The sequence below is a fragment of the Pungitius pungitius genome, unplaced genomic scaffold, assembly GCF_949316345.1.
Source record: "Pungitius pungitius unplaced genomic scaffold, fPunPun2.1 scaffold_40, whole genome shotgun sequence".
Lineage (NCBI taxonomy): Eukaryota > Metazoa > Chordata > Actinopteri > Perciformes > Gasterosteidae > Pungitius > Pungitius pungitius.
Window position 1 is genome coordinate 105,038 of NW_026909868.1, and position 25,903 is coordinate 130,940.

Here is a 25,903-nt window from a genome sequence, read left to right on the forward strand (position 1 = left end):
CTTCACTGGCAATTCTAACATGTTGGGTTAGCACCTGTATTTCAACGGCTAAATTACAAACAAAAGTAGGCCAATTGTTAAATGTTGATCAACACTAATTTAGCAACCATGAAACGGAATCAATTTTGATGATATTGTCTAAGTTCCTTATATATCCAACGTTAAAACAACACTAAACATGCATCTCTTCGACAATGTGATATACTTTTTGTAATTTGTAGGTGTACAATCTGCGGCGCTCGGCGGCTTTCAGAGAGAAGTGAAAAAGCTTACGGCACCTGGGATTCCCAGGCGGTCTTCCATCCAGGTACTAAGCAGGCCCTGCTCTGCTTAGCTTCCGAGATCAGACGAGATCGGGCGGAACCAGAGAGGTATGGCCGTAAGCTGCTTTTTATCTTTTTCCTAATCCTTTAGAACGTGTCAAAGATAATCAGAAGAGTTTCTTTTTCTAAAATTGAAGCAGTTCTTAGGATTGGCAAGAGAGGTTCCTAAAACCTGAAGGTAACTTTACTTTTCTTCACTGGCAATTCTAACATGTTGGGTTAGCACCTGTATTTCAACGGCTAAATTACAAACAAAAGTATGCCAATTGTTAAATGTTGATCAACACTAATTTAGCAACCATGAAACGGAATCAATTTTGATGATATTGTCTAAGTTCCTTATATATCCAACGTTAAAACAACACTAAACATGCATCTCTTCGACAATGTGATGTACTTTTTGTAATTTGTAGGTGTACAATCTGCGGCGCTCGGCAGCTTTCAGAGAGAAGTGAAAAGCTTACGGCACCTGGGATTCCCAGGCGGTCTTCCATCCAGGTACTAACCAGGCCCTGCTCTGCTTAGCTTCCGAGATCAGACGAGATCGGGCGGAACCAGAGAGGTATGGCCGTAAGCTGCTTTTTATCTTTTTCCTAATCCTTTAAAACGTGTCAAAGATAATCAGAAGAGTTTCTTTTTCTAAAATTGAAGCAGTTCTTAGGATTGGCAAGAGAGGTTCCTAAAACCTGAAGGTAACTTTACTTTTCTTCACTGGCAATTCTAACATGTTGGGTTAGCACCTGTATTTCAACGGCTAAATTACAAACAAAAGTAGGCCAATTGTTAAATGTTGATCAACACTAATTTAGCAACCATGAAACGGAATCAATTTTGATGATATTGTCTAAGTTCCTTATATATCCAACGTTAAAACAACACTAAACATGCATCTCTTCGACAATGTGATATACTTTTTGTAATTTGTAGGTGTACAATCTGCGGCGCTCGGCGGCTTTCAGAGAGAAGTGAAAAAGCTTACGGCACCTGGGATTCCCAGGCGGTCTTCCATCCAGGTACTAACCAGGCCCTGCTCTGCTTAGCTTCCGAGATCAGACGAGATCGGGCGGAACCAGAGAGGTATGGCCGTAAGCTGCTTTTTATCTTTTTCCTAATCCTTTATAATGCGTCAAAAAATTATGTCACGCCTGCCGTTGGCATCTTTGTGTGGGTTAAATAAGGGTATGCAAAGAAGGCTGTGACATCCTATGCCGAAAATTGGATGGACTAGAGAAGACCCGCCCAGGAGTCCCAGCCAATCGGTGGATGGCCATTGCAGTCCCCGCCACCTCAAATGGCCTGACGATGGTATGGACGTAAGCCACCTTTCATCTTCTTCCTATTGCATCTCTTCTACAATGTGAAATACTTTTTACAATTGTGTAGGTGTACAATCTGCGGCGCTGGGCGGCTTTCGGAGAGAGAAGTGAAAAAGCTTACGGCACCTGGGATTCCCAGGCGGTCTTCCATCCAGGTACTAACCAGGCCCTGCTCTGCTTAGCTTCCGAGATCAGACGAGATCGGGCGGAACCAGAGAGGTATGGCCGTAAGCTGCTTTAATATCTTTTTCCTAATCCTTTAGAACGTGTCAAAGATAATCAGAAAAGTTTCTTTTTCTAAAATTGAAGCAGTTCTTAGGATTGGCAAGAGAGGTTCCTAAAACCTGAAGGTAACTTTACTTTTCTTCACTGGCAATTCTAACATGTTGGGTTAGCACCTGTATTTCAACGGCTAAATTACAAACAAAAGTATGCCAATTGTTAAATGTTGATCAACACTAATTTAGCAACCATGAAACGGAATCAATTTTGATGATATTGTCTAAGTTCCTTATATATCCAACGTTAAAACAACACTAAACATGCATCTCTTCGACAATGTGATATACTTTTTGTAATTTGTAGGTGTACAATCTGCGGCGCTCGGCGGCTTTCAGAGAGAAGTGAAAAAGCTTACGGCACCTGGGATTCCCAGGCGGTCTTCCATCCAGGTACTAACCAGGCCCTGCTCTGCTTACCTTCCGAGATCAGATTAGATCGGGCGGAACCAGAGAGGTATGGTCGTAAGCTGCTTTTTATCTTTTTCCTAATCCTTTAAAACGTGTCAAAGATAATCAGAAGAGTTTCTTTTTCTAAAATTGAAGCAGTTCTTAGGATTGGCAAGAGAGGTTCCTAAAACCTGAAGGTAACTTTACTTTTCTTCACTTGCAATTCTAACATGTTGGGTTAGCACCTGTATTTCAACGGCTAAATTACAAACAAAAGTAGGCCAATTGTTAAATGTTGATCAACACTAATTTAGCAACCATGAAACGGAATCAATTTTGATGATATTGTCTAAGTTCCTTATATATCCAACGTTAAAACAACACTAAACATGCATCTCTTCGACAATGTGATATACTTTTTGTAATTTGTAGGTGTACAATCTGCGGCGCTCGGCGGCTTTCAGAGAGAAGTGAAAAAGCTTACGGCACCTGGGATTCCCAGGCGGTCTTCCATCCAGGTACTAACCAGGCCCTGCTCTGCTTAGCTTCCGAGATCAGACGAAATCGGGCGGAACCAGAGAGGTATGGCCGTACGCTGCTTTTTATCTTTTTCCTAATCCTTTAAAACGTGTCAAAGATAATCAGAAGAGTTTCTTTTTCTAAAATTGAAGCAGTTCTTAGGATTGGCAAGAGAGGTTCCTAAAACCTGAAGGTAACTTTACTTTTCTTCACTGGCAATTCTAACATGTTGGGTTAGCACCTGTATTTCAACGGCTAAATTACAAACAAAAGTAGGCCAATTGTTAAATGTTGATCAACACTAATTTAGCAACCATGAAACGGAATCAATTTTGATGATATTGTCTAAGTTCCTTATATATCCAACGTTAAAACAACACTAAACATGCATCTCTTCGACAATGTGATATACTTTTTGTAATTTGTAGGTGTACAATCTGCGGCGCTCGGCGGCTTTCAGAGAGAAGTGAAAAAGCTTACGGCACCTGGGATTCCCAGGCGGTCTTCCATCCAGGTACTAACCAGGCCCTGCTCTGCTTAGCTTCCGAGATCAGACGAGATCGGGCGGAACCAGAGAGGTATGGCCGTAAGCTGCTTTTTATCTTTTTCCTAATCCTTTATAATGCGTCAAAAAATTATGTCACGCCTGCCGTTGGCATCTTTGTGTGGGTTAAATAAGGGTATGCAAAGAAGGCTGTGACATCCTATGCCGAAAATTGGATGGACTAGAGAAGACCCGCCCAGGAGTCCCAGCCAATCGGTGGATGGCCATTGCAGTCCCCGCCACCTCAAATGGCCTGACGATGGTATGGACGTAAGCCACCTTTCATCTTCTTCCTATTGCATCTCTTCTACAATGTGAAATACTTTTTACAATTGTGTAGGTGTACAATCTGCGGCGCTGGGCGGCTTTCGGAGAGAGAAGTGAAAAAGCTTACGGCACCTGGGATTCCCAGGCGGTCTTCCATCCAGGTACTAACCAGGCCCTGCTCTGCTTAGCTTCCGAGATCAGACGAGATCGGGCGGAACCAGAGAGGTATGGCCGTAAGCTGCTTTAATATCTTTTTCCTAATCCTTTAGAACGTGTCAAAGATAATCAGAAAAGTTTCTTTTTCTAAAATTGAAGCAGTTCTTAGGATTGGCAAGAGAGGTTCCTAAAACCTGAAGGTAACTTTACTTTTCTTCACTGGCAATTCTAACATGTTGGGTTAGCACCTGTATTTCAACGGCTAAATTACAAACAAAAGTATGCCAATTGTTAAATGTTGATCAACACTAATTTAGCAACCATGAAACGGAATCAATTTTGATGATATTGTCTAAGTTCCTTATATATCCAACGTTAAAACAACACTAAACATGCATCTCTTCGACAATGTGATATACTTTTTGTAATTTGTAGGTGTACAATCTGCGGCGCTCGGCGGCTTTCAGAGAGAAGTGAAAAAGCTTACGGCACCTGGGATTCCCAGGCGGTCTTCCATCCAGGTACTAACCAGGCCCTGCTCTGCTTAGCTTCCGAGATCAGATGAGATCGGGCGGAACCAGAGAGGTATGGTCGTAAGCTGCTTTTTATCTTTTTCCTAATCCTTTAAAACGTGTCAAAGATAATCAGAAGAGTTTCTTTTTCTAAAATTGAAGCAGTTCTTAGGATTGGCAAGAGAGGTTCCTAAAACCTGAAGGTAACTTTACTTTTCTTCACTGGCAATTCTAACATGTTGGGTTAGCACCTGTATTTCAACGGCTAAATTACAAACAAAAGTAGGCCAATTGTTAAATGTTGATCAACACTAATTTAGCAACCATGAAACGGAATCAATTTTGATGATATTGTCTAAGTTCCTTAAATATCCAACGTTAAAACAACACTAAACATGCATCTCTTCGACAATGTGATATACTTTTTGTAATTTGTAGGTGTACAATCTGCGGCGCTCGGCGGCTTTCAGAGAGAAGTGAAAAAGCTTACGGCACCTGGGATTCCCAGGCGGTCTTCCATCCAGGTACTAACCAGGCCCTGCTCTGCTTAGCTTCCGAGATCAGACGAAATCGGGCGGAACCAGAGAGGTATGGCCGTACGCTGCTTTTTATCTTTTTCCTAATCCTTTAAAACGTGTCAAAGATAATCAGAAGAGTTTCTTTTTCTAAAATTGAAGCAGTTCTTAGGATTGGCAAGAGAGGTTCCTAAAACCTGAAGGTAACTTTACTTTTCTTCACTGGCAATTCTAACATGTTGGGTTAGCACCTGTATTTCAACGGCTAAATTACAAACAAAAGTAGGCCAATTGTTAAATGTTGATCAACACTAATTTAGCAACCATGAAACGGAATCAATTTTGATGATATTGTCTAAGTTCCTTATATATCCAACGTTAAAACAACACTAAACATGCATCTCTTCGACAATGTGATATACTTTTTGTAATTTGTAGGTGTACAATCTGCGGCGCTCGGCGGCTTTCAGAGAGAAGTGAAAAAGCTTACGGCACCTGGGATTCCCAGGCGGTCTTCCATCCAGGTACTAAGCAGGCCCTGCTCTGCTTAGCTTCCGAGATCAGACGAGATCGGGCGGAACCAGAGAGGTATGGCCGTAAGCTGCTTTTTATCTTTTTCCTAATCCTTTAGAACGTGTCAAAGATAATCAGAAGAGTTTCTTTTTCTAAAATTGAAGCAGTTCTTAGGATTGGCAAGAGAGGTTCCTAAAACCTGAAGGTAACTTTACTTTTCTTCACTGGCAATTCTAACATGTTGGGTTAGCACCTGTATTTCAACGGCTAAATTACAAACAAAAGTAGGCCAATTGTTAAATGTTGATCAACACTAATTTAGCAACCATGAAACGGAATCAATTTTGATGATATTGTCTAAGTTCCTTATATATCCAACGTTAAAACAACACTAAACATGCATCTCTTCGACAATGTGATGTACTTTTTGTAATTTGTAGGTGTACAATCTGCGGCGCTCGGCAGCTTTCAGAGAGAAGTGAAAAGCTTACGGCACCTGGGATTCCCAGGCGGTCTTCCATCCAGGTACTAACCAGGCCCTGCTCTGCTTAGCTTCCGAGATCAGACGAGATCGGGCGGAACCAGAGAGGTATGGCCGTAAGCTGCTTTTTATCTTTTTCCTAATCCTTTAAAACGTGTCAAAGATAATCAGAAGAGTTTCTTTTTCTAAAATTGAAGCAGTTCTTAGGATTGGCAAGAGAGGTTCCTAAAACCTGAAGGTAACTTTACTTTTCTTCACTGGCAATTCTAACATGTTGGGTTAGCACCTGTATTTCAACGGCTAAATTACAAACAAAAGTAGGCCAATTGTTAAATGTTGATCAACACTAATTTAGCAACCATGAAACGGAATCAATTTTGATGATATTGTCTAAGTTCCTTATATATCCAACGTTAAAACAACACTAAACATGCATCTCTTCGACAATGTGATATACTTTTTGTAATTTGTAGGTGTACAATCTGCGGCGCTCGGCGGCTTTCAGAGAGAAGTGAAAAAGCTTACGGCACCTGGGATTCCCAGGCGGTCTTCCATCCAGGTACTAACCAGGCCCTGCTCTGCTTAGCTTCCGAGATCAGACGAGATCGGGCGGAACCAGAGAGGTATGGCCGTAAGCTGCTTTTTATCTTTTTCCTAATCCTTTATAATGCGTCAAAAAATTATGTCACGCCTGCCGTTGGCATCTTTGTGTGGGTTAAATAAGGGTATGCAAAGAAGGCTGTGACATCCTATGCCGAAAATTGGATGGACTAGAGAAGACCCGCCCAGGAGTCCCAGCCAATCGGTGGATGGCCATTGCAGTCCCCGCCACCTCAAATGGCCTGACGATGGTATGGACGTAAGCCACCTTTCATCTTCTTCCTATTGCATCTCTTCTACAATGTGAAATACTTTTTACAATTGTGTAGGTGTACAATCTGCGGCGCTGGGCGGCTTTCGGAGAGAGAAGTGAAAAAGCTTACGGCACCTGGGATTCCCAGGCGGTCTTCCATCCAGGTACTAACCAGGCCCTGCTCTGCTTAGCTTCCGAGATCAGACGAGATCGGGCGGAACCAGAGAGGTATGGCCGTAAGCTGCTTTAATATCTTTTTCCTAATCCTTTAGAACGTGTCAAAGATAATCAGAAAAGTTTCTTTTTCTAAAATTGAAGCAGTTCTTAGGATTGGCAAGAGAGGTTCCTAAAACCTGAAGGTAACTTTACTTTTCTTCACTGGCAATTCTAACATGTTGGGTTAGCACCTGTATTTCAACGGCTAAATTACAAACAAAAGTATGCCAATTGTTAAATGTTGATCAACACTAATTTAGCAACCATGAAACGGAATCAATTTTGATGATATTGTCTAAGTTCCTTATATATCCAACGTTAAAACAACACTAAACATGCATCTCTTCGACAATGTGATATACTTTTTGTAATTTGTAGGTGTACAATCTGCGGCGCTCGGCGGCTTTCAGAGAGAAGTGAAAAAGCTTACGGCACCTGGGATTCCCAGGCGGTCTTCCATCCAGGTACTAACCAGGCCCTGCTCTGCTTACCTTCCGAGATCAGATGAGATCGGGCGGAACCAGAGAGGTATGGTCGTAAGCTGCTTTTTATCTTTTTCCTAATCCTTTAAAACGTGTCAAAGATAATCAGAAGAGTTTCTTTTTCTAAAATTGAAGCAGTTCTTAGGATTGGCAAGAGAGGTTCCTAAAACCTGAAGGTAACTTTACTTTTCTTCACTTGCAATTCTAACATGTTGGGTTAGCACCTGTATTTCAACGGCTAAATTACAAACAAAAGTAGGCCAATTGTTAAATGTTGATCAACACTAATTTAGCAACCATGAAACGGAATCAATTTTGATGATATTGTCTAAGTTCCTTATATATCCAACGTTAAAACAACACTAAACATGCATCTCTTCGACAATGTGATATACTTTTTGTAATTTGTAGGTGTACAATCTGCGGCGCTCGGCGGCTTTCAGAGAGAAGTGAAAAAGCTTACGGCACCTGGGATTCCCAGGCGGTCTTCCATCCAGGTACTAACCAGGCCCTGCTCTGCTTAGCTTCCGAGATCAGACGAAATCGGGCGGAACCAGAGAGGTATGGCCGTACGCTGCTTTTTATCTTTTTCCTAATCCTTTAAAACGTGTCAAAGATAATCAGAAGAGTTTCTTTTTCTAAAATTGAAGCAGTTCTTAGGATTGGCAAGAGAGGTTCCTAAAACCTGAAGGTAACTTTACTTTTCTTCACTGGCAATTCTAACATGTTGGGTTAGCACCTGTATTTCAACGGCTAAATTACAAACAAAAGTAGGCCAATTGTTAAATGTTGATCAACACTAATTTAGCAACCATGAAACGGAATCAATTTTGATGATATTGTCTAAGTTCCTTATATATCCAACGTTAAAACAACACTAAACATGCATCTCTTCGACAATGTGATATACTTTTTGTAATTTGTAGGTGTACAATCTGCGGCGCTCGGCGGCTTTCAGAGAGAAGTGAAAAAGCTTACGGCACCTGGGATTCCCAGGCGGTCTTCCATCCAGGTACTAACCAGGCCCTGCTCTGCTTAGCTTCCGAGATCAGACGAGATCGGGCGGAACCAGAGAGGTATGGCCGTAAGCTGCTTTTTATCTTTTTCCTAATCCTTTATAATGCGTCAAAAAATTATGTCACGCCTGCCGTTGGCATCTTTGTGTGGGTTAAATAAGGGTATGCAAAGAAGGCTGTGACATCCTATGCCGAAAATTGGATGGACTAGAGAAGACCCGCCCAGGAGTCCCAGCCAATCGGTGGATGGCCATTGCAGTCCCCGCCACCTCAAATGGCCTGACGATGGTATGGACGTAAGCCACCTTTCATCTTCTTCCTTTTGCATCTCTTCTACAATGTGAAATACTTTTTACAATTGTGTAGGTGTACAATCTGCGGCGCTGGGCGGCTTTCGGAGAGAGAAGTGAAAAAGCTTACGGCAACTGGGATTCCCAGGCGGTCTTCCATCCAGGTACTAACCAGGCCCTGCTCTGCTTAGCTTCCGAGATCAGACGAGATCGGGCGGAACCAGAGAGGTATGGCCGTAAGCTGCTTTAATATCTTTTTCCTAATCCTTTAGAACGTGTCAAAGATAATCAGAAAAGTTTCTTTTTCTAAAATTGAAGCAGTTCTTAGGATTGGCAAGAGAGGTTCCTAAAACCTGAAGGTAACTTTACTTTTCTTCACTGGCAATTCTAACATGTTGGGTTAGCACCTGTATTTCAACGGCTAAATTACAAACAAAAGTATGCCAATTGTTAAATGTTGATCAACACTAATTTAGCAACCATGAAACGGAATCAATTTTGATGATATTGTCTAAGTTCCTTATATATCCAACGTTAAAACAACACTAAACATGCATCTCTTCGACAATGTGATATACTTTTTGTAATTTGTAGGTGTACAATCTGCGGCGCTCGGCGGCTTTCAGAGAGAAGTGAAAAAGCTTACGGCACCTGGGATTCCCAGGCGGTCTTCCATCCAGGTACTAACCAGGCCCTGCTCTGCTTAGCTTCCGAGATCAGACGAAATCGGGCGGAACCAGAGAGGTATGGCCGTACGCTGCTTTTTATCTTTTTCCTAATCCTTTAAAACGTGTCAAAGATAATCAGAAGAGTTTCTTTTTCTAAAATTGAAGCAGTTCTTAGGATTGGCAAGAGAGGTTCCTAAAACCTGAAGGTAACTTTACTTTTCTTCACTGGCAATTCTAACATGTTGGGTTAGCACCTGTATTTCAACGGCTAAATTACAAACAAAAGTAGGCCAATTGTTAAATGTTGATCAACACTAATTTAGCAACCATGAAACGGAATCAATTTTGATGATATTGTCTAAGTTCCTTATATATCCAACGTTAAAACAACACTAAACATGCATCTCTTCGACAATGTGATATACTTTTTGTAATTTGTAGGTGTACAATCTGCGGCGCTCGGCGGCTTTCAGAGAGAAGTGAAAAAGCTTACGGCACCTGGGATTCCCAGGCGGTCTTCCATCCAGGTACTAACCAGGCCCTGCTCTGCTTAGCTTCCGAGATCAGACGAGATCGGGCGGAACCAGAGAGGTATGGCCGTAAGCTGCTTTTTATCTTTTTCCTAATCCTTTAGAACGTGTCAAAGATAATCAGAAGAGTTTCTTTTTCTAAAATTGAAGCAGTTCTTAGGATTGGCAAGAGAGGTTCCTAAAACCTGAAGGTAACTTTACTTTTCTTCACTGGCAATTCTAACATGTTGGGTTAGCACCTGTATTTCAACGGCTAAATTACAAACAAAAGTAGGCCAATTGTTAAATGTTGATCAACACTAATTTAGCAACCATGAAACGGAATCAATTTTGATGATATTGTCTAAGTTCCTTATATATCCAACGTTAAAACAACACTAAACATGCATCTCTTCGACAATGTGATATACTTTTTGTAATTTGTAGGTGTACAATCTGCGGCGCTCGGCGGCTTTCAGAGAGAAGTGAAAAAGCTTACGGCACCTGGGATTCCCAGGCGGTCTTCCATCCAGGTACTAACCAGGCCCTGCTCTGCTTAGCTTCCGAGATCAGATGAGATCGGGCGGAACCAGAGAGGTATGGTCGTAAGCTGCTTTTTATCTTTTTCCTAATCCTTTAAAACGTGTCAAAGATAATCAGAAGAGTTTCTTTTTCTAAAATTGAAGCAGTTCTTAGGATTGGCAAGAGAGGTTCCTAAAACCTGAAGGTAACTTTACTTTTCTTCACTGGCAATTCTAACATGTTGGGTTAGCACCTGTATTTCAACGGCTAAATTACAAACAAAAGTAGGCCAATTGTTAAATGTTGATCAACACTAATTTAGCAACCATGAAACGGAATCAATTTTGATGATATTGTCTAAGTTCCTTATATATCCAACGTTAAAACAACACTAAACATGCATCTCTTCGACAATGTGATATACTTTTTGTAATTTGTAGGTGTACAATCTGCGGCGCTCGGCGGCTTTCAGAGAGAAGTGAAAAAGCTTACGGCACCTGGGATTCCCAGGCGGTCTTCCATCCAGGTACTAACCAGGCCCTGCTCTGCTTAGCTTCCGAGATCAGACGAAATCGGGCGGAACCAGAGAGGTATGGCCGTACGCTGCTTTTTATCTTTTTCCTAATCCTTTAAAACGTGTCAAAGATAATCAGAAGAGTTTCTTTTTCTAAAATTGAAGCAGTTCTTAGGATTGGCAAGAGAGGTTCCTAAAACCTGAAGGTAACTTTACTTTTCTTCACTGGCAATTCTAACATGTTGGGTTAGCACCTGTATTTCAACGGCTAAATTACAAACAAAAGTAGGCCAATTGTTAAATGTTGATCAACACTAATTTAGCAACCATGAAACGGAATCAATTTTGATGATATTGTCTAAGTTCCTTATATATCCAACGTTAAAACAACACTAAACATGCATCTCTTCGACAATGTGATATACTTTTTGTAATTTGTAGGTGTACAATCTGCGGCGCTCGGCGGCTTTCAGAGAGAAGTGAAAAAGCTTACGGCACCTGGGATTCCCAGGCGGTCTTCCATCCAGGTACTAACCAGGCCCTGCTCTGCTTAGCTTCCGAGATCAGACGAGATCGGGCGGAACCAGAGAGGTATGGCCGTAAGCTGCTTTTTATCTTTTTCCTAATCCTTTATAATGCGTCAAAAAATTATGTCACGCCTGCCGTTGGCATCTTTGTGTGGGTTAAATAAGGGTATGCAAAGAAGGCTGTGACATCCTATGCCGAAAATTGGATGGACTAGAGAAGACCCGCCCAGGAGTCCCAGCCAATCGGTGGATGGCCATTGCAGTCCCCGCCACCTCAAATGGCCTGACGATGGTATGGACGTAAGCCACCTTTCATCTTCTTCCTATTGCATCTCTTCTACAATGTGAAATACTTTTTACAATTGTGTAGGTGTACAATCTGCGGCGCTGGGCGGCTTTCGGAGAGAGAAGTGAAAAAGCTTACGGCACCTGGGATTCCCAGGCGGTCTTCCATCCAGGTACTAACCAGGCCCTGCTCTGCTTAGCTTCCGAGATCAGACGAGATCGGGCGGAACCAGAGAGGTATGGCCGTAAGCTGCTTTAATATCTTTTTCCTAATCCTTTAGAACGTGTCAAAGATAATCAGAAAAGTTTCTTTTTCTAAAATTGAAGCAGTTCTTAGGATTGGCAAGAGAGGTTCCTAAAACCTGAAGGTAACTTTACTTTTCTTCACTGGCAATTCTAACATGTTGGGTTAGCACCTGTATTTCAACGGCTAAATTACAAACAAAAGTATGCCAATTGTTAAATGTTGATCAACACTAATTTAGCAACCATGAAACGGAATCAATTTTGATGATATTGTCTAAGTTCCTTATATATCCAACGTTAAAACAACACTAAACATGCATCTCTTCGACAATGTGATATACTTTTTGTAATTTGTAGGTGTACAATCTGCGGCGCTCGGCGGCTTTCAGAGAGAAGTGAAAAAGCTTACGGCACCTGGGATTCCCAGGCGGTCTTCCATCCAGGTACTAACCAGGCCCTGCTCTGCTTAGCTTCCGAGATCAGACGAGATCGGGCGGAACCAGAGAGGTATGGCCGTAAGCTGCTTTTTATCTTTTTCCTAATCCTTTATAATGCGTCAAAAAATTATGTCACGCCTGCCGTTGGCATCTTTGTGTGGGTTAAATAAGGGTATGCAAAGAAGGCTGTGACATCCTATGCCGAAAATTGGATGGACTAGAGAAGACCCGCCCAGGAGTCCCAGCCAATCGGTGGATGGCCATTGCAGTCCCCGCCACCTCAAATGGCCTGACGATGGTATGGACGTAAGCCACCTTTCATCTTCTTCCTATTGCATCTCTTCTACAATGTGAAATACTTTTTACAATTGTGTAGGTGTACAATCTGCGGCGCTGGGCGGCTTTCGGAGAGAGAAGTGAAAAAGCTTACGGCACCTGGGATTCCCAGGCGGTCTTCCATCCAGGTACTAACCAGGCCCTGCTCTGCTTAGCTTCCGAGATCAGACGAGATCGGGCGGAACCAGAGAGGTATGGCCGTAAGCTGCTTTAATATCTTTTTCCTAATCCTTTAGAACGTGTCAAAGATAATCAGAAAAGTTTCTTTTTCTAAAATTGAAGCAGTTCTTAGGATTGGCAAGAGAGGTTCCTAAAACCTGAAGGTAACTTTACTTTTCTTCACTGGCAATTCTAACATGTTGGGTTAGCACCTGTATTTCAACGGCTAAATTACAAACAAAAGTATGCCAATTGTTAAATGTTGATCAACACTAATTTAGCAACCATGAAACGGAATCAATTTTGATGATATTGTCTAAGTTCCTTATATATCCAACGTTAAAACAACACTAAACATGCATCTCTTCGACAATGTGATATACTTTTTGTAATTTGTAGGTGTACAATCTGCGGTGCTCGGCGGCTTTCAGAGAGAAGTGAAAAAGCTTACGGCACCTGGGATTCCCAGGCGGTCTTCCATCCAGGTACTAACCAGGCCCTGCTCTGCTTAGCTTCCGAGATCAGACGAGATCGGGCGGAACCAGAGAGGTATGGCCGTAAGCTGCTTTTTATCTTTTTCCTAATCCTTTATAATGCGTCAAAAAATTATGTCACGCCTGCCGTTGGCATCTTTGTGTGGGTTAAATAAGGGTATGCAAAGAAGGCTGTGACATCCTATGCCGAAAATTGGATGGACTAGAGAAGACCCGCCCAGGAGTCCCAGCCAATCGGTGGATGGCCATTGCAGTCCCCGCCACCTCAAATGGCCTGACGATGGTATGGACGTAAGCCACCTTTCATCTTCTTCCTATTGCATCTCTTCTACAATGTGAAATACTTTTTACAATTGTGTAGGTGTACAATCTGCGGCGCTGGGCGGCTTTCGGAGAGAGAAGTGAAAAAGCTTACGGCACCTGGGATTCCCAGGCGGTCTTCCATCCAGGTACTAACCAGGCCCTGCTCTGCTTAGCTTCCGAGATCAGACGAGATCGGGCGGAACCAGAGAGGTATGGCCGTAAGCTGCTTTAATATCTTTTTCCTAATCCTTTAGAACGTGTCAAAGATAATCAGAAAAGTTTCTTTTTCTAAAATTGAAGCAGTTCTTAGGATTGGCAAGAGAGGTTCCTAAAACCTGAAGGTAACTTTACTTTTCTTCACTGGCAATTCTAACATGTTGGGTTAGCACCTGTATTTCAACGGCTAAATTACAAACAAAAGTATGCCAATTGTTAAATGTTGATCAACACTAATTTAGCAACCATGAAACGGAATCAATTTTGATGATATTGTCTAAGTTCCTTATATATCCAACGTTAAAACAACACTAAACATGCATCTCTTCGACAATGTGATATACTTTTTGTAATTTGTAGGTGTACAATCTGCGGCGCTCGGCGGCTTTCAGAGAGAAGTGAAAAAGCTTACGGCACCTGGGATTCCCAGGCGGTCTTCCATCCAGGTACTAACCAGGCCCTGCTCTGCTTAGCTTCCGAGATCAGATGAGATCGGGCGGAACCAGAGAGGTATGGTCGTAAGCTGCTTTTTATCTTTTTCCTAATCCTTTAAAACGTGTCAAAGATAATCAGAAGAGTTTCTTTTTCTAAAATTGAAGCAGTTCTTAGGATTGGCAAGAGAGGTTCCTAAAACCTGAAGGTAACTTTACTTTTCTTCACTGGCAATTCTAACATGTTGGGTTAGCACCTGTATTTCAACGGCTAAATTACAAACAAAAGTAGGCCAATTGTTAAATGTTGATCAACACTAATTTAGCAACCATGAAACGGAATCAATTTTGATGATATTGTCTAAGTTCCTTATATATCCAACGTTAAAACAACACTAAACATGCATCTCTTCGACAATGTGATATACTTTTTGTAATTTGTAGGTGTACAATCTGCGGCGCTCGGCGGCTTTCAGAGAGAAGTGAAAAAGCTTACGGCACCTGGGATTCCCAGGCGGTCTTCCATCCAGGTACTAACCAGGCCCTGCTCTGCTTAGCTTCCGAGATCAGACGAAATCGGGCGGAACCAGAGAGGTATGGCCGTACGCTGCTTTTTATCTTTTTCCTAATCCTTTAAAACGTGTCAAAGATAATCAGAAGAGTTTCTTTTTCTAAAATTGAAGCAGTTCTTAGGATTGGCAAGAGAGGTTCCTAAAACCTGAAGGTAACTTTACTTTTCTTCACTGGCAATTCTAACATGTTGGGTTAGCACCTGTATTTCAACGGCTAAATTACAAACAAAAGTAGGCCAATTGTTAAATGTTGATCAACACTAATTTAGCAACCATGAAACGGAATCAATTTTGATGATATTGTCTAAGTTCCTTATATATCCAACGTTAAAACAACACTAAACATGCATCTCTTCGACAATGTGATATACTTTTTGTAATTTGTAGGTGTACAATCTGCGGCGCTCGGCGGCTTTCAGAGAGAAGTGAAAAAGCTTACGGCACCTGGGATTCCCAGGCGGTCTTCCATCCAGGTACTAACCAGGCCCTGCTCTGCTTAGCTTCCGAGATCAGACGAGATCGGGCGGAACCAGAGAGGTATGGCCGTAAGCTGCTTTTTATCTTTTTCCTAATCCTTTATAATGCGTCAAAAAATTATGTCACGCCTGCCGTTGGCATCTTTGTGTGGGTTAAATAAGGGTATGCAAAGAAGGCTGTGACATCCTATGCCGAAAATTGGATGGACTAGAGAAGACCCGCCCAGGAGTCCCAGCCAATCGGTGGATGGCCATTGCAGTCCCCGCCACCTCAAATGGCCTGACGATGGTATGGACGTAAGCCACCTTTCATCTTCTTCCTATTGCATCTCTTCTACAATGTGAAATACTTTTTACAATTGTGTAGGTGTACAATCTGCGGCGCTGGGCGGCTTTCAGAGAGAGAAGTGAAAAAGCTTACGGCACCTGGGATTCCCAGGCGGTCTTCCATCCAGGTACTAACCAGGCCCTGCTCTGCTTAGCTTCCGAGATCAGACGAGATCGGGCGGAACCAGAGAGGTATGGTCGTAAGCTGCTTTTTATCTTTTTCCTAATCCTTTATAATGCGTCAAAAAATTATGTCACGCCTGCCGTTGGCATCTTTGTGTGGGTTAAATAAGGGTATGCAAAGAAGGCTGTGACATCCTATGCCGAAAATTGGATGGACTAGAGAAGACCCGCCCAGGAGTCCCAGCCAATCGGTGGATGGCCATTGCAGTCCCCGCCACCTCAAATGGCCTGACGATGGTATGGACGTAAGCCACCTTTCATCTTCTTCCTATTGCATCTCTTCTACAATGTGAAATACTTTTTACAATTGTGTAGGTGTACAATCTGCGGCGCTGGGCGGCTTTCGGAGAGAGAAGTGAAAAAGCTTACGGCACCTGGGATTCCCAGGCGGTCTTCCATCCAGGTACTAACCAGGCCCTGCTCTGCTTAGCTTCCGAGATCAGACGAGATCGGGCGGAACCAGAGAGGTATGGCCGTAAGCTGCTTTTTATCTTTTTCCTAATCCTTTAGAACGTGTCAAAGATAATCAGAAGAGTTTCTTTTTCTAAAATTGAAGCAGTTCTTAGGATTGGCAAGAGAGGTTCCTAAAACCTGAAGGTAACTTTACTTTTCTTCACTGGCAATTCTAACATGTTGGGTTAGCACCTGTATTTCAACGGCTAAATTACAAACAAAAGTATGCCAATTGTTAAATGTTGATCAACACTAATTTAGCAACCATGAAACGGAATCAATTTTGATGATATTGTCTAAGTTCCTTATATATCCAACGTTAAAACAACACTAAACATGCATCTCTTCGACAATGTGATGTACTTTTTGTAATTTGTAGGTGTACAATCTGCGGCGCTCGGCAGCTTTCAGAGAGAAGTGAAAAAGCTTACGGCACCTGGGATTCCCAGGCGGTCTTCCATCCAGGTACTAACCAGGCCCTGCTCTGCTTAGCTTCCGAGATCAGACGAGATCGGGCGGAACCAGAGAGGTATGGCCGTAAGCTGCTTTTTATCTTTTTCCTAATCCTTTATAATGCGTCAAAAAATTATGTCACGCCTGCCGTTGGCATCTTTGTGTGGGTTAAATAAGGGTATGCAAAGCAGGCTGTGACATCCTATGCCGAAAATTGGATGGACTAGAGAAGACCCGCCCAGGAGTCCCAGCCAATCGGTGGATGGCCATTGCAGTCCCCGCCACCTCAAATGGCTTGACGATGGTATGGACGTAAGCCACCTTTCATCTTCTTCCTATTGCATCTCTTCTACAATGTGAAATACTTTTTACAATTGTGTAGGTGTACAATCTGCGGCGCTGGGCGGCTTTCGGAGAGAGAAGTGAAAAAGCTTACGGCACCTGGGATTCCCAGGCGGTCTTCCATCCAGGTACTAACCAGGCCCTGCTCTGCTTAGCTTCCGAGATCAGACGAGATCGGGCGGAACCAGAGAGGTATGGCCGTAAGCTGCTTTTGATCTTTTTCCTAATCCTTTAAAACGTGTCAAAGATAATCAGAAGAGTTTCTTTTTCTAAAATTGAAGCAGTTCTTAGGATTGGCAAGAGAGGTTCCTAAAACCTGAAGGTAACTTTACTTTTCTTCACTGGCAATTCTAACATGTTGGGTTAGCACCTGTATTTCAACGGCTAAATTACAAACAAAAGTAGGCCAATTGTTAAATGTTGATCAACACTAATTTAGCAACCATGAAACGGAATCAATTTTGATGATATTGTCTAAGTTCCTTATATATCCAACGTTAAAACAACACTAAACATGCATCTCTTCGACAATGTGATATACTTTTTGTAATTTGTAGGTGTACAATCTGCGGCGCTCGGCGGCTTTCAGAGAGAAGTGAAAAAGCTTACGGCACCTGGGATTCCCAGGCGGTCTTCCATCCAGGTACTAACCAGGCCCTGCTCTGCTTAGCTTCCGAGATCAGACGAGATCGGGCGGAACCAGAGAGGTATGGCCGTAAGCTGCTTTTTATCTTTTTCCTAATCCTTTATAATGCGTCAAAAAATTATGTCACGCCTGCCGTTGGCATCTTTGTGTGGGTTAAATAAGGGTATGCAAAGCAGGCTGTGACATCCTATGCCGAAAATTGGATGGACTAGAGAAGACCCGCCCAGGAGTCCCAGCCAATCGGTGGATGGCCATTGCAGTCCCCGCCACCTCAAATGGCCTGACGATGGTATGGACGTAAGCCACCTTTCATCTTCTTCCTATTGCATCTCTTCTACAATGTGAAATACTTTTTACAATTGTGTAGGTGTACAATCTGCGGCGCTGGGCGGCTTTCGGAGAGAGAAGTGAAAAAGCTTACGGCACCTGGGATTCCCAGGCGGTCTTCCATCCAGGTACTAACCAGGCCCTGCTCTGCTTAGCTTCCGAGATCAGACGAGATCGGGCGGAACCAGAGAGGTATGGCCGTAAGCTGCTTTTTATCTTTTTCCTAATCCTTTAGAACGTGTCAAAGATAATCAGAAGAGTTTCTTTTTCTAAAATTGAAGCAGTTCTTAGGATTGGCAAGAGAGGTTCCTAAAACCTGAAGGTAACTTTACTTTTCTTCACTGGCAATTCTAACATGTTGGGTTAGCACCTGTATTTCAACGGCTAAATTACAAACAAAAGTATGCCAATTGTTAAATGTTGATCAACACTAATTTAGCAACCATGAAACGGAATCAATTTTGATGATATTGTCTAAGTTCCTTATATATCCAACGTTAAAACAACACTAAACATGCATCTCTTCGACAATGTGATATACTTTTTGTAATTTGTAGGTGTACAATCTGCGGCGCTCGGCGGCTTTCAGAGAGAAGTGAAAAAGCTTACGGCACCTGGGATTCCTAGGCGGTCTTCCATCCAGGTACTAACCAGGCCCTGCTCTGCTTAGCTTCCGAGATCAGACGAGATCGGGCGGAACCAGAGAGGTATGGCCGTAAGCTGCTTTTTATCTTTTTCCTAATCCTTTATAATGCGTCAAAAAATTATGTCACGCCTGCCGTTGGCATCTTTGTGTGGGTTAAATAAGGGTATGCAAAGAAGGCTGTGACATCCTATGCCGAAAATTGGATGGACTAGAGAAGACCCGCCCAGGAGTCCCAGCCAATCGGTGGATGGCCATTGCAGTCCCCGCCACCTCAAATGGCCTGACGATGGTATGGACGTAAGCCACCTTTCATCTTCTTCCTATTGCATCTCTTCTACAATGTGAAATACTTTTTACAATTGTGTAGGTGTACAATCTGCGGCGCTGGGCGGCTTTCGGAGAGAGAAGTGAAAAAGCTTACGGCACCTGGGATTCCCAGGCGGTCTTCCATCCAGGTACTAACCAGGCCCTGCTCTGCTTAGCTTCCGAGATCAGACGAGATCGGGCGGAACCAGAGAGGTATGGCCGTAAGCTGCTTTTGATCTTTTTCCTAATCCTTTAAAACGTGTCAAAGATAATCAGAAGAGTTTCTTTTTCTAAAATTGAAGCAGTTCTTAGGATTGGCAAGAGAGGTTCCTAAAACCTGAAGGTAACTTTACTTTTCTTCACTGGCAATTCTAACATGTTGGGTTAGCACCTGTATTTCAACGGCTAAATTACAAACAAAAGTAGGCCAATTGTTAAATGTTGATCAACACTAATTTAGCAACCATGAAACGGAATCAATTTTGATGATATTGTCTAAGTTCCTTATATATCCAACGTTAAAACAACACTAAACATGCATCTCTTCGACAATGTGATATACTTTTTGTAATTTGTAGGTGTACAATCTGCGGCGCTCGGCGGCTTTCAGAGAGAAGTGAAAAAGCTTACGGCACCTGGGATTCCCAGGCGGTCTTCCATCCAGGTACTAACCAGGCCCTGCTCTGCTTAGCTTCCGAGATCAGACGAGATCGGGCGGAACCAGAGAGGTATGGCCGTAAGCTGCTTTTTATCTTTTTCCTAATCCTTTATAATGCGTCAAAAAATTATGTCACGCCTGCCGTTGGCATCTTTGTGTGGGTTAAATAAGGGTATGCAAAGCAGGCTGTGACATCCTATGCCGAAAATTGGATGGACTAGAGAAGACCCGCCCAGGAGTCCCAGCCAATCGGTGGATGGCCATTGCAGTCCCCGCCACCTCAAATGGCCTGACGATGGTATGGACGTAAGCCACCTTTCATCTTCTTCCTATTGCATCTCTTCTACAATGTGAAATACTTTTTACAATTGTGTAGGTGTACAATCTGCGGCGCTGGGCGGCTTTCGGAGAGAGAAGTGAAAAAGCTTACGGCACCTGGGATTCCCAGGCGGTCTTCCATCCAGGTACTAACCAGGCCCTGCTCTGCTTAGCTTCCGAGATCAGACGAGATCGGGCGGAACCAGAGAGGTATGGCCGTAAGCTGCTTTAATATCTTTTTCCTAATCCTTTAGAACGTGTCAAAGATAATCAGAAAAGTTTCTTTTTCTAAAATTGAAGCAGTTCTTAGGATTGGCAAGAGAGGTTCCTAAAACCTGAAGGTAACTTTACTTTTCTTCACTGGCAATTCTAACATGTTGGGTTAGCACCTGTATTTCAACGGCTAAATTACAAACAAAAGTATGCCAATTGTTAAATGTTGATCAACACTAATTTAGCAACCATGAAACGGAATCAATTTTGATGATATTGTCTAAGTTCCTTATATATCCAACGTTAAAACAACACTAAACATGCATCTCTTCGACAATGTGATGTACTTTTTGTAATTTGTAGGTGTACAATCTGCGGCGCTCGGCGGCTTTCAGAGAGAAGTGAAAAAGCTTACGGCACCTGGGATTCCCAGGCGGTCTTCCATCCAGGTACTAATCAGGCCCTGCTCTGCTTAGCTTCCGAGATCAGACGAGATCGGGCGGAACCAGAGAGGTATGGCCGTAAGCTGCTTTTTATCTTTTTCCTAATCCTTTATAATGCGTCAAAAAATTATGTCACGCCTGCCGTTGGCATCTTTGTGTGGGTTAAATAAGGGTATGCAAAGCAGGCTGTGACATCCTATGCCGAAAATTGGATGGACTAGAGAAGACCCGCCCAGGAGTCCCAGCCAATCGGTGGATGGCCATTGCAGTCCCCGCCACCTCAAATGGCCTGACGATGGTATGGACGTAAGCCACCTTTCATCTTCTTCCTATTGCATCTCTTCTACAATGTGAAATACTTTTTACAATTGTGTAGGTGTACAATCTGCGGCGCTGGGCGGCTTTCGGAGAGAGAAGTGAAAAAGCTTACGGCACCTGGGATTCCCAGGCGGTCTTCCATCCAGGTACTAACCAGGCCCTGCTCTGCTTAGCTTCCGAGATCAGACGAGATCGGGCGGAACCAGAGAGGTATGGCCGTAAGCTGCTTTTTATCTTTTTCCTAATCCTTTATAATGCGTCAAAAAATTATGTCACGCCTGCCGTTGGCATCTTTGTGTGGGTTAAATAAGGGTATGCAAAGAAGGCTGTGACATCCTATGCCGAAAATTGGATGGACTAGAGAAGACCCGCCCAGGAGTCCCAGCCAATCGGTGGATGGCCATTGCAGTCCCCGCCACCTCAAATGGCCTGACGATGGTATGGACGTAAGCGACCTTTCATCTTCTTCCTATTGCATCTCTTCTACAATGTGAAATACTTTTTACAATTGTGTAGGTGTACAATCTGCGGCGCTGGGCGGCTTTCAGAGAGAAGTGAAAAAGCTTACGGCACCTGGGATTCCCAGGCGGTCTTCCATCCAGGTACTAACCAGGCCCTGCTCTGCTTAGCTTCCGAGATCAGACGAGATCGGGCGGAACCAGAGAGGTATGGCCGTAAGCTGCTTTTTATCTTTTTCCTAATCCTTTATAATGCGTCAAAAAATTATGTCACGCCTGCCGTTGGCATCTTTGTGTGGGTTAAATAAGGGTATGCAAAGAAGGCTGTGATATCCTATGCCGAAAATTGGATGGACTAGAGAAGACCCGCCCAGGAGTCCCAGCCAATCGGTGGATGGCCATTGCAGTCCCCGCCACCTCAAATGGCCTGACGATGGTATGGACGTAAGCCACCTTTCATCTTCTTCCTATTGCATCTCTTCTACAATGTGAAATACTTTTTACAATTGTGTAGGTGTACAATCTGCGGCGCTGGGCGGCTTTCGGAGAGAGAAGTGAAAAAGCTTACGGCACCTGGGATTCCCAGGCGGTCTTCCATCCAGGTACTAACCAGGCCCTGCTCTGCTTAGCTTCCGAGATCAGACGAAATCGGGCGGAACTAGAGAGGTATGGCCGTACGCTGCTTTTTATCTTTTTCCTAATCCTTTAAAACGTGTCAAAGATAATCAGAAGAGTTTCTTTTTCTAAAATTGAAGCAGTTCTTAGGATTGGCAAGAGAGGTTCCTAAAACCTGAAGGTAACTTTACTTTTCTTCACTGGCAATTCTAACATGTTGGGTTAGCACCTGTATTTCAACGGCTAAATTACAAACAAAAGTATGCCAATTGTTAAATGTTGATCAACACTAATTTAGCAACCATGAAACGGAATCAATTTTGATGATATTGTCTAAGTTCCTTATATATCCAACGTTAAAACAACACTAAACATGCATCTCTTCGACAATGTGATGTACTTTTTGTAATTTGTAGGTGTACAATCTGCGGCGCTCGGCGGCTTTCAGAGAGAAGTGAAAAAGCTTACGGCACCTGGGATTCCCAGGCGGTCTTCCATCCAGGTACTAACCAGGCCCTGCTCTGCTTAGCTTCCGAGATCAGACGAGATCGGGCGGAACCAGAGAGGTATGGCCGTAAGCTGCTTTTTATCTTTTTCCTAATCCTTTAAAACGTGTCAAAGATAATCAGAAGAGTTTCTTTTTCTAAAATTGAAGCAGTTCTTAGGATTGGCAAGAGAGGTTCCTAAAACCTGAAGGTAACTTTACTTTTCTTCACTGGCAATTCTAACATGTTGGGTTAGCACCTGTATTTCAACGGCTAAATTACAAACAAAAGTATGCCAATTGTTAAATGTTGATCAACACTAATTTAGCAACCATGAAACGGAATCAATTTTGATGATATTGTCTAAGTTCCTTATAAATCCAACGTTAAAACAACACTAAACATGCATCTCTTCGACAACGTGATATACTTTTTGTAATTTGTAGGTGTACAATCTGCGGCGCTCGGCGGCTTTCAGAGAGAAGTGAAAAAGCTTACGGCACCTGGGATTCCCAGGCGGTCTTCCATCCAGGTACTAACCAGGCCCTGCTCTGCTTAGCTTCCGAGATCAGACGAGATCGGGCGGAACCAGAGAGGTATGGCCGTAAGCTGCTTTTTATCTTTTTCCTAATCCTTTATAATGCGTCAAAAAATTATGTCACGCCTGCCGTTGGCATCTTTGTGTGGGTTAAATAAGGGTATGCAAAGCAGGCTGTGACATCCTATGCCGAAAATTGGATGGACTAGAGAAGACCCGCCCAGGAGTCCCAGCCAATCGGTGGATGGCCATTGCAGTCCCCGCCACCTCAAATGGCCTGACGATGGTATGGACGTAAGCCACCTTTCATCTTCTTCCTATTGCATCTCTTCTACAATGTGAAATACTTTTTACAATTGTGTAGGTGTACAATCTGCGGCGCTGGGCGGCTTTCGGAGAGAGAAGTGAAAAAGCTTACGGCACCTGGGATTCCCAGGCAGTCTTCCATCCAGGTACTAACCAGGCCCTGCTCTGCTTAGCTTCCGAGATCAGACGAGATCGGGCGGAACCAGAGAGGTATGGCCGTAAGCTGCTTTTTATCTTTTTCCTAATCCTTTATAATGCGTCAAAAAATTATGTCACGCCTGCCGTTGGCATCTTTGTGTGGGTTAAATAAGGGTATGCAAAGAAGGCTGTGACATCCTATGCCGAAAATTGGATGGACTAGAGAAGACCCGCCCAGGAGTCCCAGCCAATCGGTGGATGGCCATTGCAGTCCCCGCCACCTCAAATGGCCTGACGATGGTATGGACATAAGCCACCTTTCATCTTCTTCCTATTGCATCTCTTCTACAATGTGAAATACTTTTTACAATTGTGTAGGTGTACAATCTGCGGCGCTGGGCGGCTTTCGGAGAGAGAAGTGAAAAAGCTTACGGCACCTGGGATTCCCAGGCGGTCTTCCATCCAGGTACTAACCAGGCCCTGCTCTGCTTAGCTTCCGAGATCAGACGAAATCGGGCGGAACTAGAGAGGTATGGCCGTACGCTGCTTTTTATCTTTTTCCTAATCCTTTAAAACGTGTCAAAGATAATCAGAAGAGTTTCTTTTTCTAAAATTGAAGCAGTTCTTAGGATTGGCAAGAGAGGTTCCTAAAACCTGAAGGTAACTTTACTTTTCTTCACTGGCAATTCTAACATGTTGGGTTAGCACCTGTATTTCAACGGCTAAATTACAAACAAAAGTATGCCAATTGTTAAATGTTGATCAACACTAATTTAGCAACCATGAAACGGAATCAATTTTGATGATATTGTCTAAGTTCCTTATATATCCAACGTTAAAACAACACTAAACATGCATCTCTTCGACAATGTGATGTACTTTTTGTAATTTGTAGGTGTACAATCTGCGGCGCTCGGCGGCTTTCAGAGAGAAGTGAAAAAGCTTACGGCACCTGGGATTCCCAGGCGGTCTTCCATCCAGGTACTAACCAGGCCCTGCTCTGCTTAGCTTCCGAGATCAGACGAGATCGGGCGGAACCAGAGAGGTATGGCCGTAAGCTGCTTTTTATCTTTTTCCTAATCCTTTAAAACGTGTCAAAGATAATCAGAAGAGTTTCTTTTTCTAAAATTGAAGCAGTTCTTAGGATTGGCAAGAGAGGTTCCTAAAACCTGAAGGTAACTTTACTTTTCTTCACTGGCAATTCTAACATGTTGGGTTAGCACCTGTATTTCAACGGCTAAATTACAAACAAAAGTATGCCAATTGTTAAATGTTGATCAACACTAATTTAGCAACCATGAAACGGAATCAATTTTGATGATATTGTCTAAGTTCCTTATAAATCCAACGTTAAAACAACACTAAACATGCATCTCTTCGACAACGTGATATACTTTTTGTAATTTGTAGGTGTACAATCTGCGGCGCTCGGCGGCTTTCAGAGAGAAGTGAAAAAGCTTACGGCACCTGGGATTCCCAGGCGGTCTTCCATCCAGGTACTAACCAGGCCCTGCTCTGCTTAGCTTCCGAGATCAGACGAGATCGGGCGGAACCAGAGAGGTATGGCCGTAAGCTGCTTTTTATCTTTTTCCTAATCCTTTATAATGCGTCAAAAAATTATGTCACGCCTGCCGTTGGCATCTTTGTGTGGGTTAAATAAGGGTATGCAAAGCAGGCTGTGACATCCTATGCCGAAAATTGGATGGACTAGAGAAGACCCGCCCAGGAGTCCCAGCCAATCGGTGGATGGCCATTGCAGTCCCCGCCACCTCAAATGGCCTGACGATGGTATGGACGTAAGCCACCTTTCATCTTCTTCCTATTGCATCTCTTCTACAATGTGAAATACTTTTTACAATTGTGTAGGTGTACAATCTGCGGCGCTGGGCGGCTTTCGGAGAGAGAAGTGAAAAAGCTTACGGCACCTGGGATTCCCAGGCAGTCTTCCATCCAGGTACTAACCAGGCCCTGCTCTGCTTAGCTTCCGAGATCAGACGAGATCGGGCGGAACCAGAGAGGTATGGCCGTAAGCTGCTTTTTATCTTTTTCCTAATCCTTTATAATGCGTCAAAAAATTATGTCACGCCTGCCGTTGGCATCTTTGTGTGGGTTAAATAAGGGTATGCAAAGAAGGCTGTGACATCCTATGCCGAAAATTGGATGGACTAGAGAAGACCCGCCCAGGAGTCCCAGCCAATCGGTGGATGGCCATTGCAGTCCCCGCCACCTCAAATGGCCTGACGATGGTATGGACATAAGCCACCTTTCATCTTCTTCCTATTGCATCTCTTCTACAATGTGAAATACTTTTTACAATTGTGTGGGTGTACAATCTGCGGCGCTGGGCGGCTTTCGGAGAGAGAA

General features: G+C 43.3%; 52 non-coding genes across 52 annotated transcripts; all 52 read right to left on the reverse strand.

The window, feature by feature from the left end:
• Positions 1–266: 266 nt before the first annotated feature.
• LOC134117296 (5S ribosomal RNA) lies at positions 267–385 on the reverse strand. The gene has a single exon (XR_009948859.1). It is a non-coding gene; the product is annotated as a 5S ribosomal RNA (ribosomal RNA).
• Positions 386–780: 395 nt separating this feature from the next.
• On the reverse strand, positions 781–899 carry LOC134117065 (5S ribosomal RNA). The gene has a single exon (XR_009948628.1). It is a non-coding gene; the product is annotated as a 5S ribosomal RNA (ribosomal RNA).
• Positions 900–1,295: 396 nt separating this feature from the next.
• LOC134117066 (5S ribosomal RNA) lies at positions 1,296–1,414 on the reverse strand. The gene has a single exon (XR_009948629.1). It is a non-coding gene; the product is annotated as a 5S ribosomal RNA (ribosomal RNA).
• A 339-nt stretch (positions 1,415–1,753) lies between these two features.
• Positions 1,754–1,872, reverse strand: LOC134117067 (5S ribosomal RNA). Its single transcript, XR_009948630.1, has one exon. It is a non-coding gene; the product is annotated as a 5S ribosomal RNA (ribosomal RNA).
• A 397-nt stretch (positions 1,873–2,269) lies between these two features.
• Positions 2,270–2,388, reverse strand: LOC134117298 (5S ribosomal RNA). The gene has a single exon (XR_009948861.1). It is a non-coding gene; the product is annotated as a 5S ribosomal RNA (ribosomal RNA).
• Positions 2,389–2,784: 396 nt separating this feature from the next.
• LOC134117332 (5S ribosomal RNA) lies at positions 2,785–2,903 on the reverse strand. Its single transcript, XR_009948896.1, has one exon. It is a non-coding gene; the product is annotated as a 5S ribosomal RNA (ribosomal RNA).
• Positions 2,904–3,299: 396 nt separating this feature from the next.
• On the reverse strand, positions 3,300–3,418 carry LOC134117068 (5S ribosomal RNA). The gene has a single exon (XR_009948631.1). It is a non-coding gene; the product is annotated as a 5S ribosomal RNA (ribosomal RNA).
• Positions 3,419–3,757: 339 nt separating this feature from the next.
• On the reverse strand, positions 3,758–3,876 carry LOC134117069 (5S ribosomal RNA). The gene has a single exon (XR_009948632.1). It is a non-coding gene; the product is annotated as a 5S ribosomal RNA (ribosomal RNA).
• A 397-nt stretch (positions 3,877–4,273) lies between these two features.
• Positions 4,274–4,392, reverse strand: LOC134117266 (5S ribosomal RNA). Its single transcript, XR_009948829.1, has one exon. It is a non-coding gene; the product is annotated as a 5S ribosomal RNA (ribosomal RNA).
• Positions 4,393–4,788: 396 nt separating this feature from the next.
• On the reverse strand, positions 4,789–4,907 carry LOC134117333 (5S ribosomal RNA). Its single transcript, XR_009948897.1, has one exon. It is a non-coding gene; the product is annotated as a 5S ribosomal RNA (ribosomal RNA).
• A 396-nt stretch (positions 4,908–5,303) lies between these two features.
• LOC134117297 (5S ribosomal RNA) lies at positions 5,304–5,422 on the reverse strand. Its single transcript, XR_009948860.1, has one exon. It is a non-coding gene; the product is annotated as a 5S ribosomal RNA (ribosomal RNA).
• Positions 5,423–5,817: 395 nt separating this feature from the next.
• LOC134117070 (5S ribosomal RNA) lies at positions 5,818–5,936 on the reverse strand. The gene has a single exon (XR_009948633.1). It is a non-coding gene; the product is annotated as a 5S ribosomal RNA (ribosomal RNA).
• Positions 5,937–6,332: 396 nt separating this feature from the next.
• LOC134117071 (5S ribosomal RNA) lies at positions 6,333–6,451 on the reverse strand. The gene has a single exon (XR_009948634.1). It is a non-coding gene; the product is annotated as a 5S ribosomal RNA (ribosomal RNA).
• Positions 6,452–6,790: 339 nt separating this feature from the next.
• Positions 6,791–6,909, reverse strand: LOC134117073 (5S ribosomal RNA). The gene has a single exon (XR_009948636.1). It is a non-coding gene; the product is annotated as a 5S ribosomal RNA (ribosomal RNA).
• Positions 6,910–7,306: 397 nt separating this feature from the next.
• Positions 7,307–7,425, reverse strand: LOC134116995 (5S ribosomal RNA). The gene has a single exon (XR_009948558.1). It is a non-coding gene; the product is annotated as a 5S ribosomal RNA (ribosomal RNA).
• Positions 7,426–7,821: 396 nt separating this feature from the next.
• On the reverse strand, positions 7,822–7,940 carry LOC134117334 (5S ribosomal RNA). The gene has a single exon (XR_009948898.1). It is a non-coding gene; the product is annotated as a 5S ribosomal RNA (ribosomal RNA).
• Positions 7,941–8,336: 396 nt separating this feature from the next.
• LOC134117074 (5S ribosomal RNA) lies at positions 8,337–8,455 on the reverse strand. The gene has a single exon (XR_009948637.1). It is a non-coding gene; the product is annotated as a 5S ribosomal RNA (ribosomal RNA).
• Positions 8,456–8,794: 339 nt separating this feature from the next.
• Positions 8,795–8,913, reverse strand: LOC134117302 (5S ribosomal RNA). The gene has a single exon (XR_009948865.1). It is a non-coding gene; the product is annotated as a 5S ribosomal RNA (ribosomal RNA).
• Positions 8,914–9,310: 397 nt separating this feature from the next.
• LOC134117335 (5S ribosomal RNA) lies at positions 9,311–9,429 on the reverse strand. The gene has a single exon (XR_009948899.1). It is a non-coding gene; the product is annotated as a 5S ribosomal RNA (ribosomal RNA).
• A 396-nt stretch (positions 9,430–9,825) lies between these two features.
• Positions 9,826–9,944, reverse strand: LOC134117075 (5S ribosomal RNA). Its single transcript, XR_009948638.1, has one exon. It is a non-coding gene; the product is annotated as a 5S ribosomal RNA (ribosomal RNA).
• Positions 9,945–10,340: 396 nt separating this feature from the next.
• On the reverse strand, positions 10,341–10,459 carry LOC134117267 (5S ribosomal RNA). Its single transcript, XR_009948830.1, has one exon. It is a non-coding gene; the product is annotated as a 5S ribosomal RNA (ribosomal RNA).
• A 396-nt stretch (positions 10,460–10,855) lies between these two features.
• Positions 10,856–10,974, reverse strand: LOC134117336 (5S ribosomal RNA). The gene has a single exon (XR_009948900.1). It is a non-coding gene; the product is annotated as a 5S ribosomal RNA (ribosomal RNA).
• Positions 10,975–11,370: 396 nt separating this feature from the next.
• LOC134117076 (5S ribosomal RNA) lies at positions 11,371–11,489 on the reverse strand. The gene has a single exon (XR_009948639.1). It is a non-coding gene; the product is annotated as a 5S ribosomal RNA (ribosomal RNA).
• Positions 11,490–11,828: 339 nt separating this feature from the next.
• On the reverse strand, positions 11,829–11,947 carry LOC134117077 (5S ribosomal RNA). The gene has a single exon (XR_009948640.1). It is a non-coding gene; the product is annotated as a 5S ribosomal RNA (ribosomal RNA).
• Positions 11,948–12,344: 397 nt separating this feature from the next.
• Positions 12,345–12,463, reverse strand: LOC134117078 (5S ribosomal RNA). Its single transcript, XR_009948641.1, has one exon. It is a non-coding gene; the product is annotated as a 5S ribosomal RNA (ribosomal RNA).
• Positions 12,464–12,802: 339 nt separating this feature from the next.
• Positions 12,803–12,921, reverse strand: LOC134117079 (5S ribosomal RNA). Its single transcript, XR_009948642.1, has one exon. It is a non-coding gene; the product is annotated as a 5S ribosomal RNA (ribosomal RNA).
• Positions 12,922–13,318: 397 nt separating this feature from the next.
• On the reverse strand, positions 13,319–13,437 carry LOC134117080 (5S ribosomal RNA). Its single transcript, XR_009948643.1, has one exon. It is a non-coding gene; the product is annotated as a 5S ribosomal RNA (ribosomal RNA).
• A 339-nt stretch (positions 13,438–13,776) lies between these two features.
• On the reverse strand, positions 13,777–13,895 carry LOC134117081 (5S ribosomal RNA). Its single transcript, XR_009948644.1, has one exon. It is a non-coding gene; the product is annotated as a 5S ribosomal RNA (ribosomal RNA).
• Positions 13,896–14,292: 397 nt separating this feature from the next.
• Positions 14,293–14,411, reverse strand: LOC134117268 (5S ribosomal RNA). Its single transcript, XR_009948831.1, has one exon. It is a non-coding gene; the product is annotated as a 5S ribosomal RNA (ribosomal RNA).
• A 396-nt stretch (positions 14,412–14,807) lies between these two features.
• Positions 14,808–14,926, reverse strand: LOC134117337 (5S ribosomal RNA). The gene has a single exon (XR_009948901.1). It is a non-coding gene; the product is annotated as a 5S ribosomal RNA (ribosomal RNA).
• A 396-nt stretch (positions 14,927–15,322) lies between these two features.
• Positions 15,323–15,441, reverse strand: LOC134117082 (5S ribosomal RNA). Its single transcript, XR_009948645.1, has one exon. It is a non-coding gene; the product is annotated as a 5S ribosomal RNA (ribosomal RNA).
• Positions 15,442–15,780: 339 nt separating this feature from the next.
• On the reverse strand, positions 15,781–15,899 carry LOC134117277 (5S ribosomal RNA). Its single transcript, XR_009948840.1, has one exon. It is a non-coding gene; the product is annotated as a 5S ribosomal RNA (ribosomal RNA).
• Positions 15,900–16,238: 339 nt separating this feature from the next.
• Positions 16,239–16,357, reverse strand: LOC134117084 (5S ribosomal RNA). Its single transcript, XR_009948647.1, has one exon. It is a non-coding gene; the product is annotated as a 5S ribosomal RNA (ribosomal RNA).
• A 396-nt stretch (positions 16,358–16,753) lies between these two features.
• On the reverse strand, positions 16,754–16,872 carry LOC134117085 (5S ribosomal RNA). The gene has a single exon (XR_009948648.1). It is a non-coding gene; the product is annotated as a 5S ribosomal RNA (ribosomal RNA).
• A 339-nt stretch (positions 16,873–17,211) lies between these two features.
• LOC134117086 (5S ribosomal RNA) lies at positions 17,212–17,330 on the reverse strand. Its single transcript, XR_009948649.1, has one exon. It is a non-coding gene; the product is annotated as a 5S ribosomal RNA (ribosomal RNA).
• A 396-nt stretch (positions 17,331–17,726) lies between these two features.
• LOC134117087 (5S ribosomal RNA) lies at positions 17,727–17,845 on the reverse strand. Its single transcript, XR_009948650.1, has one exon. It is a non-coding gene; the product is annotated as a 5S ribosomal RNA (ribosomal RNA).
• A 339-nt stretch (positions 17,846–18,184) lies between these two features.
• On the reverse strand, positions 18,185–18,303 carry LOC134117088 (5S ribosomal RNA). Its single transcript, XR_009948651.1, has one exon. It is a non-coding gene; the product is annotated as a 5S ribosomal RNA (ribosomal RNA).
• A 396-nt stretch (positions 18,304–18,699) lies between these two features.
• LOC134117269 (5S ribosomal RNA) lies at positions 18,700–18,818 on the reverse strand. Its single transcript, XR_009948832.1, has one exon. It is a non-coding gene; the product is annotated as a 5S ribosomal RNA (ribosomal RNA).
• A 339-nt stretch (positions 18,819–19,157) lies between these two features.
• On the reverse strand, positions 19,158–19,276 carry LOC134117089 (5S ribosomal RNA). Its single transcript, XR_009948652.1, has one exon. It is a non-coding gene; the product is annotated as a 5S ribosomal RNA (ribosomal RNA).
• A 396-nt stretch (positions 19,277–19,672) lies between these two features.
• Positions 19,673–19,791, reverse strand: LOC134117090 (5S ribosomal RNA). The gene has a single exon (XR_009948653.1). It is a non-coding gene; the product is annotated as a 5S ribosomal RNA (ribosomal RNA).
• A 339-nt stretch (positions 19,792–20,130) lies between these two features.
• On the reverse strand, positions 20,131–20,249 carry LOC134117091 (5S ribosomal RNA). The gene has a single exon (XR_009948654.1). It is a non-coding gene; the product is annotated as a 5S ribosomal RNA (ribosomal RNA).
• A 397-nt stretch (positions 20,250–20,646) lies between these two features.
• Positions 20,647–20,765, reverse strand: LOC134117247 (5S ribosomal RNA). Its single transcript, XR_009948810.1, has one exon. It is a non-coding gene; the product is annotated as a 5S ribosomal RNA (ribosomal RNA).
• Positions 20,766–21,104: 339 nt separating this feature from the next.
• On the reverse strand, positions 21,105–21,223 carry LOC134117092 (5S ribosomal RNA). Its single transcript, XR_009948655.1, has one exon. It is a non-coding gene; the product is annotated as a 5S ribosomal RNA (ribosomal RNA).
• Positions 21,224–21,560: 337 nt separating this feature from the next.
• On the reverse strand, positions 21,561–21,679 carry LOC134117093 (5S ribosomal RNA). Its single transcript, XR_009948656.1, has one exon. It is a non-coding gene; the product is annotated as a 5S ribosomal RNA (ribosomal RNA).
• Positions 21,680–22,018: 339 nt separating this feature from the next.
• On the reverse strand, positions 22,019–22,137 carry LOC134117346 (5S ribosomal RNA). The gene has a single exon (XR_009948910.1). It is a non-coding gene; the product is annotated as a 5S ribosomal RNA (ribosomal RNA).
• Positions 22,138–22,533: 396 nt separating this feature from the next.
• LOC134117095 (5S ribosomal RNA) lies at positions 22,534–22,652 on the reverse strand. Its single transcript, XR_009948658.1, has one exon. It is a non-coding gene; the product is annotated as a 5S ribosomal RNA (ribosomal RNA).
• Positions 22,653–23,048: 396 nt separating this feature from the next.
• On the reverse strand, positions 23,049–23,167 carry LOC134117096 (5S ribosomal RNA). The gene has a single exon (XR_009948659.1). It is a non-coding gene; the product is annotated as a 5S ribosomal RNA (ribosomal RNA).
• Positions 23,168–23,506: 339 nt separating this feature from the next.
• On the reverse strand, positions 23,507–23,625 carry LOC134117275 (5S ribosomal RNA). Its single transcript, XR_009948838.1, has one exon. It is a non-coding gene; the product is annotated as a 5S ribosomal RNA (ribosomal RNA).
• Positions 23,626–23,964: 339 nt separating this feature from the next.
• On the reverse strand, positions 23,965–24,083 carry LOC134117347 (5S ribosomal RNA). The gene has a single exon (XR_009948911.1). It is a non-coding gene; the product is annotated as a 5S ribosomal RNA (ribosomal RNA).
• A 396-nt stretch (positions 24,084–24,479) lies between these two features.
• Positions 24,480–24,598, reverse strand: LOC134117097 (5S ribosomal RNA). Its single transcript, XR_009948660.1, has one exon. It is a non-coding gene; the product is annotated as a 5S ribosomal RNA (ribosomal RNA).
• Positions 24,599–24,994: 396 nt separating this feature from the next.
• On the reverse strand, positions 24,995–25,113 carry LOC134117098 (5S ribosomal RNA). Its single transcript, XR_009948661.1, has one exon. It is a non-coding gene; the product is annotated as a 5S ribosomal RNA (ribosomal RNA).
• A 339-nt stretch (positions 25,114–25,452) lies between these two features.
• On the reverse strand, positions 25,453–25,571 carry LOC134117276 (5S ribosomal RNA). The gene has a single exon (XR_009948839.1). It is a non-coding gene; the product is annotated as a 5S ribosomal RNA (ribosomal RNA).
• Between the last annotated feature and the right edge of the window lie 332 nt (positions 25,572–25,903).